This window comes from Papaver somniferum, chromosome 2 (genome assembly GCF_003573695.1).
Source record: "Papaver somniferum cultivar HN1 chromosome 2, ASM357369v1, whole genome shotgun sequence".
NCBI classification, from domain to species: Eukaryota; Viridiplantae; Streptophyta; class Magnoliopsida; order Ranunculales; family Papaveraceae; genus Papaver; species Papaver somniferum.
In genome coordinates, this window is record NC_039359.1 from 125,537,736 (window position 1) to 125,549,291 (window position 11,556).

The 11,556-nt window shown below is 36.9% G+C and overlaps 1 long non-coding RNA gene across 2 annotated transcripts; it reads right to left on the minus strand.

Annotated features, from left to right (window-relative positions):
• Positions 1-7,608: 7,608 nt before the first annotated feature.
• On the minus strand, positions 7,609-9,965 carry LOC113353910. 2 transcript variants are annotated; one of them, XR_003361604.1, is made up of 5 exons: positions 9,904-9,965; positions 9,373-9,505; positions 8,883-8,943; positions 7,836-8,623; positions 7,609-7,683 (listed from the first exon to the last, which is right to left on the minus strand). It is a non-coding gene; the product is annotated as an uncharacterized LOC113353910 (long non-coding RNA). The 2 variants fall into 2 exon arrangements; XR_003361603.1 differs by having other exon boundaries at positions 7,609-8,623.
• Positions 9,966-11,556: the final 1,591 nt, after the last annotated feature.

Below are 11,556 nucleotides of genomic sequence, written 5' to 3' on the forward strand. Positions count from 1 at the left end.
TGAAAATCTTGTATTGGACAGACACCATTTTGTCCAATTCCTCCACACATTACCAAATCCAAACCTTCACAAAGTATAATCAAGACAACCCCAATTCACATTATCAAAAGCTTTTTGTAAGTCCACTTTCACTATCAAACCAGGCTTTCCTTCTCTTTCTCTTGAATCAATCAACTTAGAAGCAATTAGAATACCATCACTGATTTGTCTTGAAATTCAGAAATAATTGAAGGAAGAACTTGTTTCAATCTATCAACCAGTAATTTTGAAATAATTTTATAAATTCCCCCAATAAGACTAATAAGTCTAAAAGAGTGCATAGGCACAGCACCATCACATTTAGGTATCAAGATTGTAGTTGCAGGAAATCCTACACTACACCCTTCACAAGATTTCATTAACATTCAACTCATTTTAGATTAACAATCTTAATTTTATTGATGAATCTTTGAACAATCTTACAAGAAAAGATAAAGGAATCAAGAATAACCACTACTCTAGATTTTCTCTCTCCTATTTCCTTGCTTCTCAATCAGAAAAGATCTCTCTTTTCCTTTACAACTGAGCGGCTATTTATAGGGAATTACATAGTGGATGACAGCTAATCTGTCCTTTATTTTCGGATATGACTTGCGACATTCTCGCATCCTTACAAATTTTAATCTCGCAAACTCTCTAATTTTCTCAGAACCATCACATTTTTCTCATGATTTAGATGACGTCGTTTATTATTTCGTTTCTGAAGTTATTCTGCGACACTTCTGTGTTGTGTTGTTAATAATTTCGCTGAGGCATTATTGCTGCGAGATTCTGATCCTACATCTTGCCTCTTCTCATATTTTCTCTGCGAAGTAGAGAATGATGTGAGAAATGCCGCAGTTGTTCATCTCTTCATATTCTGCATTTATCACACGTATTCTTTCTTCCATCTATTTCTTGACACGTCTTATGTAACCGCTGCTTTTCAACCGCTCACGTCTTTTCACATTAACGGTGTTTATTTCTTCGAGTAAAAAAAATCTTCTTTATATATTCTTCTTACTCTTCTTTCTATTTTATTTTTACTTTCTCTTCTCTTTTTATTCTCTCATCTCTGCAACTCTATTGTTCTTCCGTAAGTTCTGCTACTGTAATTCTTTCCTCTTCAATCTTCTTAATTTTTATCTATTCTCATACTCTATGTTCAGATATGCCTCCAAGTGGCCACAAACATGAGAAAAACTTAAAAGACGTCCAAAAAGATCTTGCTGAGAAAGGTTTCACACGTTCTACCATTCCTGGTGAAAGTGCCAAGGCAATTCTGTCTATCAAACTTTTATCTGATCAACATTATGATGATCAATCAATTATAGTTTCGCTAGGTCAAATTCTCGCAGGTCTCCCCATTCCCCTTTATGACCCAGATATTCCTCTGTTCTATGAAATTTTCGCTCACTCGGGATTTTCGCGAGCTATCTTCCAATTGAGTGGGGATTGCATCCGTCTGATGTTGGAGTTCGCTAACCGTGGTGTTGGTAAAGGATATCTTTACTCTAAAGAACTTAGGGATCCTAAATTCGCAGATTTGGAGATAAATTCTGAAAAATACACAGTAGCGAGTTTCTTTGAAAATTATGAATTGATCTCCATGAAGAAAGAGAATACTCGCTGGGGTATTCGCTTGAAAAGGAAAGATAATATTGATGAAGCTAAAATACTCATGCAAGACATTGATTGGCACTCTGGTAAGAACACAACTCCTAGCCAATCCAAAGATGATAAATGGTGTGTTTTTCCCTTGATGCTGAAAGGACCTTACATTGCTGGGTCAAATGTTCTTCCTGAGAATCTCGCTACCTATCAACCTTGGGTATTCTCTTGGCTCGAGAAGGAGAAAGAGGTATGTTTCTTCCAGTTTCACTCACTTTACATTTCTTTATTTATCTTTATTCTTTTGTTCGCTGATTCTTGCGAAATTCTACAGATCCAGAAACTAAAAGATAGCTATCACGGGACTGGGAAGGATAGTACCTTGTTAGATCTTCGCTCATACACATATGAGGTAAGAAATATTCTCTTATGATTTTAAACAGTACACTGTTGCCTCTATTTCTTATTTTTATCTGTGTGTGAAGATTATTGCTGAAATAGAAGAGCCTGCCAATGTTGCGAAGACTGGTGATAAAGGCAAAGGTGCTCTTCGCAGGGAAAAACCAACTTCTCCTTCTTCAAAGAAGAGAAAAATCCATTCTTCCTCTCCTTCAAATATTCCTTCTCATGAAAACTCCGAGAGTGATGAGGATGATGAGGATAATGATGACCTTGCTGCAAACGAAGATTCTCCATCTGAATCTTCTATGGCTAAGCTCTCTGGCCTCTTTTCTGATTCTTGGCAAGGAATGGGAGATAATCAATTTTCTAATACCTGCAAAGCTCTCGCTATGATTTGCGATGTTCCTTTATTGGATGGTGATAATTCTCTTCGCGGAGTTTCTAGATCGGTTACTCCCAACTTCCTGCATTCTCTTAATAGTATGGTATGCTTTCGTCTTTTTACTTATTCATTACTGTAGCTCAAAATCTCTTTCTATTTTAATACTTTTTACATTTTCTCGCAGGCTGGAAAAGCTTCTTTCGTTGTTGCCTCAGATCTGGAGAGGAGATGCGAAATTCTTGAAAAGAAGAATCTTCAATTTCGTGCAAAGAATGAGGAACTGGAAATTGAAGTCAAAAGTCTTCGCGAGAAGAAAAAACAACTAGAAATTGATTCTTCTTCGTACAAGAATAAAATCTCTAGTCTTCAGCAAGCTAATAATCAACTCTATGGTACGTTATTTTTCTCCTTTCCCTTCATTGATTCATTTTGTTGTTTTATCTTATTTGATTGATCCTTTGTGCAGACATTTATGGTCTTTCTGATGAAGCTACCATTCTTCGTTCATTTTCTAATTCCTTGGATAATGATACCCTTCTTGAGCGTCTTAATAAATCTTTAAATAATTTCTCAAATGATAAAATTTCATCTCTTTCTCTGAATGAACTGAGATCCAAATTTCTCCTCTTAGAGATTGACCATAGATCTAGTTTAGGTTTAGCCAGCCGATTTAAGCGTTTCTTTCTTAATTCTAAAGAGAAAGTCAATGAGCTAAGAACCAAAATTAGCGGTCTCATAGATGATAAGGATCGCATCTCTGATCAAGGTGCTAAGGCTTTGGCGAAATTCCAAGAGACCCTTCTTGAAGTTCAACTTGAACGAGATGAAGTTAACCGCAAGAATACCGAGCTCTGCGAAAGAGAAAACCAAATTCGTTCTCGTCTCCTTATAAATAATGAGGATGAATTCGCTTGGGCTGCGAAAATCTTAGACGATACCAGAAAAGATTTAGGTGTAAATGTTAGTCTCCAAGTTGAGCATACAGTCTTGATTAGAGATATGATTTCTGACAGAGAAGGTTATTAACTTTTCTTCTTCACTAATCTTTTGTTTCTTATGAATTTTCATCAAGTTATTAATTGATTGCCTTTTTCTCACAGATTCTGAAAGTAGATATCGCGAAAGAATTGAGGAACTTGAAGCTGAAAAAGAGGAACTCGCAAAGAATCTTTCTTCTCGCAACGTTAAGTATTCTAGATTAAAGAATCAAATCAAGATCACTGTTGCGAACTTTAAGAACGGTGATCTGCATTTTTGCAATCAAACTATTCAAATGGTTTGTGATGACCATAGTATTCCTCACTCTGATTATCCTTGTCTCTTGGAGGAGATCCCAAAGAACATTCCTAGTCTGACCATTTCTGATAGCGAAGCTGATGGTGATGAAGGTTCTGATGGAGATAAAAGTTCTGATGCAGACGAAGAAGGGAACAAGTCTGATGAAGATGATGAAGGATCAACTAAGAAGTAGTCTTTCTTTCTTTCTTTAATCTTCTGTAATACTTGTACATTTATTCCTTCTTTCTGTATATTTTCGAATTCTTTTGGTTCTCCATATTCCTTAATATATATGAGTTTCTTTCACTTTGACCTGCATTCATTAAAACAATTCTTCCTTGCAATATGGTTAATCAATATAATCATTAATTTTTTAATTTTTGCGTAAATCTATCATGTGGAGACAAATAACATTTTCTAATTTCATTCATTCCCATACTCGCCTCTGTCATTTGTATCCAAATGAGAGATTTTGTAGATTTTTCTTATTTTGTGCCTCAACTTCGCAGTTGTTTATGTATAATTTCGCAATTATTTGCAAAGTGAATTTTGATTCTTTTCAAAATCTCATCCTTGTGTGGTCTTATTTTTCCTTCCTAGTCAAAGGTCTTATTATGCCACCTCTTGTCATTGCGACAAAATCGCAGGACGTCCTTGCAGTTTCATGCAAAAACCCATTGATCTTGCCTTAACTTTTTCTTTTGTATTATGTCCTCTTTAGGAATGTTGCGACAATATGACAGGCCTAAATATTCTTGCGAAAATAAATCCCCATTACATTGTCGTCTTGCAACGAAATCGCAGGACGTCTTCGCACTTTCATGCGAAAACCCATTGATCTCGTCTTATCTTTTTCTTTAGTATTATTGCCTCTTCAGGATTGTTGCACAAATATGACAAGCCTTAATACCCTTGCGAGTAAAAAGCCTCATGACATTTGCGCCTTAAGACACTTATCAGCTCCCTAATGGAGGGTGTCGCCCTTATCTCCCCCCTGGTTTCCCCTTCAAGGAGGCGTACTTCTACCATACAAGGTTAGCTCCTCCCATCCAGTCTTAACAACAACCAGTTGTTTTCGCAGCCTTTTATCCCTTTTACCTATAGGGTTTATGGTTACGAGACTGCACCCTAAGTGGGGTTTTCTTCGGGCCGAGTGCAGTATAAGCCAAGACTTGTCAAGAATGGAAAGGTACGCTCCAGACGCCCCTGGCACTCTTGACTCAACCGTGTACCTCGGCGCCTTGATCAGATTATGCACTCCTTGGGAGAGTTCTTATTACCTTAGTCGCCAAACCTAAGTCATATGTTTAAGCTGAGAATCCAAGGTACCTCTCTCGGATGGGCTTTATTGACCCCAAATCTCCATGACTCAGGTTCCAGTGGCGGTGTAGCCTTTCCCTGAGCCATGCAACAGGTACCCCCTTATATGACGTACTTTAGGTCTTACATTTGCCTCTTGCGAAATTGTATTCGCGAACTAAGGTGTACGCCATAAAGGTTCGCCCCTTTCTCTTTTGTCATTGTTCTCTGATTGTCTTTTGCAGAATTCATTATCTCTGCGAGATTATCGCACATCATCATATCGTATTTGCATTTCGCAATCTCAATTTTGTCATTCAATAAAATGTATTTTTGAGAATTTTATTTATTGCGAGAGTGTCGCAACAAATCAATCATTCATACATTACCTTTGCTATCCGCTGCTTCTTTGTTATTTTCTGCTACTGCTTCCTTGGTAGTGGTATGTTCACCATTTTTTATTCTGCGCTAGCATTAGTTTCGCAACATCTCTTCTTCTTTTCTTTCGATTGAATCCACCATCAACCTCTCACTTCTTTGTGTCTCTTTGATTTTGTGTCGCCAACTTTCCTTCTTGTTTGCTCTTCCTTCGCAGGATTCTATCTCAGTTTCGTAACACCTCTTTCCTGCAACCCAATCTCCCTTTATGATTCCTACACCGCTGGGGTGAGGGAATTTGATGCACTGGTGGAAAGTTGAAGCTACACCTAGAATACCATGTAGCCAAGGTCGACCAATTAATGCATTGTAGGGTGATTCTACATCAACGACACAGAATAGGATTTCAGAAGATATTCCCTTCAATGGAGTTCGCATAGTAACCTCCCCTTTAGGCTTGTTGGCAGTACCATTAAAACCATGTATCTTATATGTTGATGGTATAAGATCATCATCTCTTCCTCCCATATTTTTATAAGTATGATAAAATAAGATGTTCACAGAGCTTCCAGTATCGATTAGAATTCTATTAATTGCCCATGAATCTTCAGCTTCATCATCCTCATCTTCTTTCGGTTTTGGATTAATTTCTAATTTTTACTACCAATGGATTATCATGTACCTCTTCACCTTCGGAGATTTCTTATGCGGTAAAAGAAATAATCTGTTTCTGCCATTCCTCTAGTGGCGAGATTTTCGCAATATTCATAATTTCTCTTCCATCATTATTTCTTGCGAACACTCTACTCAAAACATTGTCATGAAAATCTTCAATTGTATTGTATGAATGTACGATAAAGTGACAGAATAGGTTCTTTGCTTTTGTACCAACTTATATGAAGAATGTTTCCTTCTTTTTCATCGTTTTTACTTTGTGATGCTCTGGTGGTGGTGGAAATGGTTGAGATTTTGGGTGCTCTACCAGAAAGTGGTTTAGTTTTCCTTGATAGTACAAAAATGTCGTTTGGTCACGGTAATTTACGTGTCCAAAAGTATATGGTCACGGTAATCGATTTTTGAAAAACCGTGACTAAAGCCTGCGAGGCCAAGAGGTCTACACCTTTAGTCACGGTTATTTCGTGACTAATTCATCAAATCCACCGTGACCACAACTTCAACAGCCACAGACTTTTATTGTACACCGTGACAAGCTCACTCTTTAGTCACGGGATGCTGAAATATACCAGGACCAAACTTGATCAATGGACACGAATTTCTTAATAGACCGTGACCAATATGCAATATCCAGTGTGTCCAAATTATCTAGGATACTTGGATGTTTCGGCACATCTTTATGCCCAGCAAAAAAGAAAATGGCAGAACAGTGAAATAATTTTTGATTGGAATTCTTAATATTGCATTGAAATCAACATATTTTACACTTAGCTTGATACATTGATTGTACCAGAGTTAATATCAAGGACATATCAATAAAATCAGCAAGTTTCAAAACATGTACACACATTTGTATATAAGAGTACAAAGCCTCCAACAAAGTTTCTGAAGGACAACTGCACTTCCTTTGCGTGCCTGATCCAGGTCTTGTTTTCTGAAGATGCATGTGAACACTCACACTGCAAAAGATCCTCCAAACTCAAACGCCAGGATGTCTCTTGGCTGCAAAAGATAAAAGCAAAACCAATTTTATTCATCAAGTTACAACTAAAAACATTGCATTGGTGCCAGAGGCATCCGTACACCAAAAATATAAAATAGGCAAGGAATTAACAGGAAAATATCCTAAATTTATATTGCAAATCAAATATTTTATACAATACGCGCAAGGTTTTACTCCCAAGTCACAAAGTAATATTATGTAGCTTTATGTTCCTCCATTTTCCCAAGTGCCACGACTTCCAGATTATAAAATGAAGTCAGGTGATTAACCCTGTGAGATCGCGGAAAAGCATTCATATATCAACATTAAAAAGAGAAAATATCTTGAAAGAAATTAGAGACCAGATTTCCTGTCAACTATCAAGTGTATAGGTCAACAACACAACAGAAAACAAAACTGAGGAGCAGAATCTCTTCGTATTGACAAAAACAAGAAGAAAGCTATTCATTTTTCACTTTTTTAATCTTTCTCGTAGTTGGAAGTGGCGAGAAACAAAATCCGTTTTGTGTTTCGGGTTCACTGTAACTTCTAAGGTTCTAGTAGGGCTTTACCTAGTTCATTCCCCATTTCCAGTTCGCCAGTTACAAGTGCTTGCTACATCTTTGTTTACAAGTTTATTTCATGAAGGCTGAAACTCCTGAAATCCAAAATGAAGTAATAAATGATGAGATAGACACAGATATACATATAAAAGGTTCCCTGAGAGAGAGAGAGAGGGTATAGTTTGTTTTGAATGAAGGTGTTAGAAGCAGGGAAGGAAGATATAGTATCACCGGGCAACCGCCTTACCAGTTTAATAAGCAGGCTAATATCTTCTTTTCTAGCTAGCTTCGCAAGCAGGGTAACAACTCATTTATTTGGCTCAAAGTGGGAATCTGTCAGTTGATACACTACGTCACAGAACACGTTTTAGCAAGGCTTAACAATAGGATACTAGTCTAGCATCAGAAAACTGGACAAGATTATATTACCAAGGCTTCATGTTAGCTTGACGTAGTGATATAACCAAGTTTCTTCGTCAAGTTGCAACTAAATACATTGCATTGGTGCCAGAGACGTCCGTACACCAAAAATATAAATAGGCAAGGAATCAACAGAAAAAAATCCTAAATTTATATTGCAAATTGATCAATTTATACAGTACGTGCAAGGTTTTACTCCCAAGTCACAAAGTAAGATTCTGTAACTTTATGTTCCTCCATTTCCACGACTTCCCGTTTATAAAACGAAGTCAGGTGATTAACGCTGTGAGATGGCGGAAAAGCATTCGAATATCAAACAGTGAAATACCCAAATCTTTGCGTAAATATGATAATATCATTACAAAAAAAACCATTTTACATCTAATTCCAAGGCTCCAAATTAACCCCGGGTGCATATTGACAAATCCTAATGGCTAATAGTAAAAACGAAAAGATGAAGAATACATTATGGCTTTCAAACCTGAATCAATTGGCGGTGATAGACCAACATGGAACAGACCAAACCAGTAACTGAACTCGAGACCAAGTGACCAAAATCAAAGAAATCATAAGTTAAATCTTTGAGGTATATGCCCGCCTTTACATATCCAAAACCTGGCAGTAAAAATAAACACTAATTCATTCATTTATCTTCCCAAGTCAAAAGGACACTTAGAAGAACATACAATAACTTACTAAAAAAACTAGTACAAAAAAAAACATGCTGCACTCGTCATTTGTTTTTAACGGAGTAATCTCCTTTTTTTCTCTGACCAATGGGAAATTACAAGCTCGTCAAATATTTGAAGTCAGTTTTATAGCTTTAGGAATAAAAACCAAACCACTATGTGCGAAGGAATATAATCTCTCCAACCTTAAAGATGTTGTATCCAACCAACAAAAAATGCCTCCTCTCTGAAAGCTTACTACATCCCCTAACCACACAAAAAATTGTCAACAGGCAAAAAATCAAGATCCTTTAATTAAATCATACACAGCCAATACTACTAAATTTACAGTAGTAGAACGAGCAAATAGTAGCCTATAACCAGCATACTCTTCCCAACTTAATTTCGTGACACTAAGTATTCAATTTCAACAACTGTATACCAGGGAGATTGAACATAAAGGAATATACCCTTCATAAAGGAGGAGATTGGCCCAGGAAACACAGTTAGTGCATGCATTTCCTAACTTGCTTAAAGTGTCTACAGATACAGGGAAAAACAAAGATATCCAATAACTGGGCAAATAAATGTAACAAATTACTAAACTTCTCAACTGGCTTATACATTGTATCTTCCAAAGGATTTAATCAATGTACGTAAAAACAGGGAATTGTGATAATGAATGTAACAAGTTACCTGAGTTGGCACAAACGCACCGGAGTTAGTTGCATCTATCATGACATTACACTGATTGAACACAAATTTGAAGTTAACAATGGAGTGAATAGATACCAACACTACCATCATTGATCAGCATGCCACCATTGTCCTAACAAAGACGCAAGATTCACTGTCAACTTCAGACATCACTTATGTAAACCAGATCAAAACTAATATCTAACCAAAACCATGACGGTGAAATGATAGATAAATTTCCCTAAATTAAACAAAAATAATTCATAACAGGTCTAGAACATAAAAAGAATGAATTTTTGTTCAACTGTTTCTCTATCATGGTAATAACGAAATCGAACATCCCATTACAACAAGGGCGAAGGGGCTCGAATTTCACATCAACATTCAGACATAACTATACCAAAAGTACACATAGCAATCCCTAATAATTTTGAAAACAACCAAATCGATAAATAAATCATCATCTTCAGCATAATTGGGTGAAAGAGAAATTGGGGTATTCTGTAACAATTGAGGAAAAGACTTGTTTACCTTTCACATAAAGAGAAAAGCCATAGATTTCCCACAGTGAAATAATGCTCATCTTAGGGTACCTAATTTCAAATTCAAACACAATCAAAATCGGAAAAAATCATGTGTCATGATCTCAGAAAATCCCGATATACAAAGAATTCACTAATTCACCACTTGAGAAAATTATTGCATCTATTAACCAAAAGTGAGTCCAAAAATTTACGACTTCAGACGCGACCAGAAAAAACCCAAGCTTAGTGGAACACCAGTTTTACCATCAAATAGCAAAACGCGTTCATCTGTGAAAACAGATGGAAGAAGATTTTTATATGCGATTGAATGACAGAGAGACGAAGAAGTAAAAATGAATGATTACCCTAAAACGTAAGAAGGTGGGCGGAGTCGTAGTAGATCGTGGGAGACTGGGATTCTTGGAGTGTAGAAGTTAGGTTAAGAACCGAAGCAGTTCAAAACTTTTAATCGTGGGGACTGAGTGAATTAGACACGCGTCAAATATATCCGTGTCCAAAGAGAGGTGAAATGCTCCCGGAAGCACATTAACCCGGGACAAACAAAGCTTTAGTCCCGTTTATGGATACAACCGTGGCGAGGTCAACCGTGACCAAATACCATAATTGTACTAGTGGATCTATCATTCTCAGAATAATTCTTTTTACATTTCTGCAATCATTTGTAGTATGTCCATGAAAATGATGATAAGAACAAAATTCATGACTTCTGTGGTTTTGAGGTGGTTCCGTTCCCATGTTCCTTGGTGTTGGTATATTCTCCATAAAAATTATAGCTTCCCATATTTTCTCCACACTTGTATTTAGAGGTGGCATCTTGATTTCTTCCCATACCACCTTGTGACCTCCTTGTCCTCTATTATAGTTTTGTCTTTGACCTCCATAAGTTTCTTGCGGCTGATCGAGTCTTTGAATTTTGTTATTTACACCACGATTGTAGAAATTTCTTTCACTTTCATACTCCTCTTGATCTCGGCTTCCCATAGCCACCAGTTTCTGTTGATTGTTGTCCGTCACCTTTTCTTGTTGTACTTGCAAAGTGCTCGCCACTGTGTTTATTAGTTTGGGTAATAAGCTTGCATTCGCTGTTTGTGAACTGGTGTTCACAACCGGATATGATTCCATTTCATTTTTCCTTTACTCTAGAGCAATATATTCTTCCTGAAGTTCTCGCAATTCAGTCATTGTGATTGTATTCTTGACTCTGAAAATTTGGATATACAATAGGTTGGTTGCAAACATAACATTGGTAAATGATAAGATAAGATATCTCTCATCCACACGGCCAGCCATTTTGCTACACATAGTCCTCCATCTTTTAGTTAGGTGCTTCAAACTTTCGCCAATCCTTTGTTTTAATCCAAACACGTCTTCAATACCAGGTCGCGAAGAATTATTACTTATATATGCCCCCAGGAATGTAGTCTGCAAATGATTGAAGGATGTTATTGTATTCTTTGGTAGACCTTCGAACCATTTTAACGCCTCCCCTGTTAAGCTGGATGCAAAATACTTGCATAATACGACATCATGATTTTCCCATTGCAACATGCACCTCACGTAGGCTTTAATGTGTTGAATTGCACAAGTTGTTCCATCAAAAATGCTAGTCAATGCGGGCAAATTGCATTTCGGAGGTATT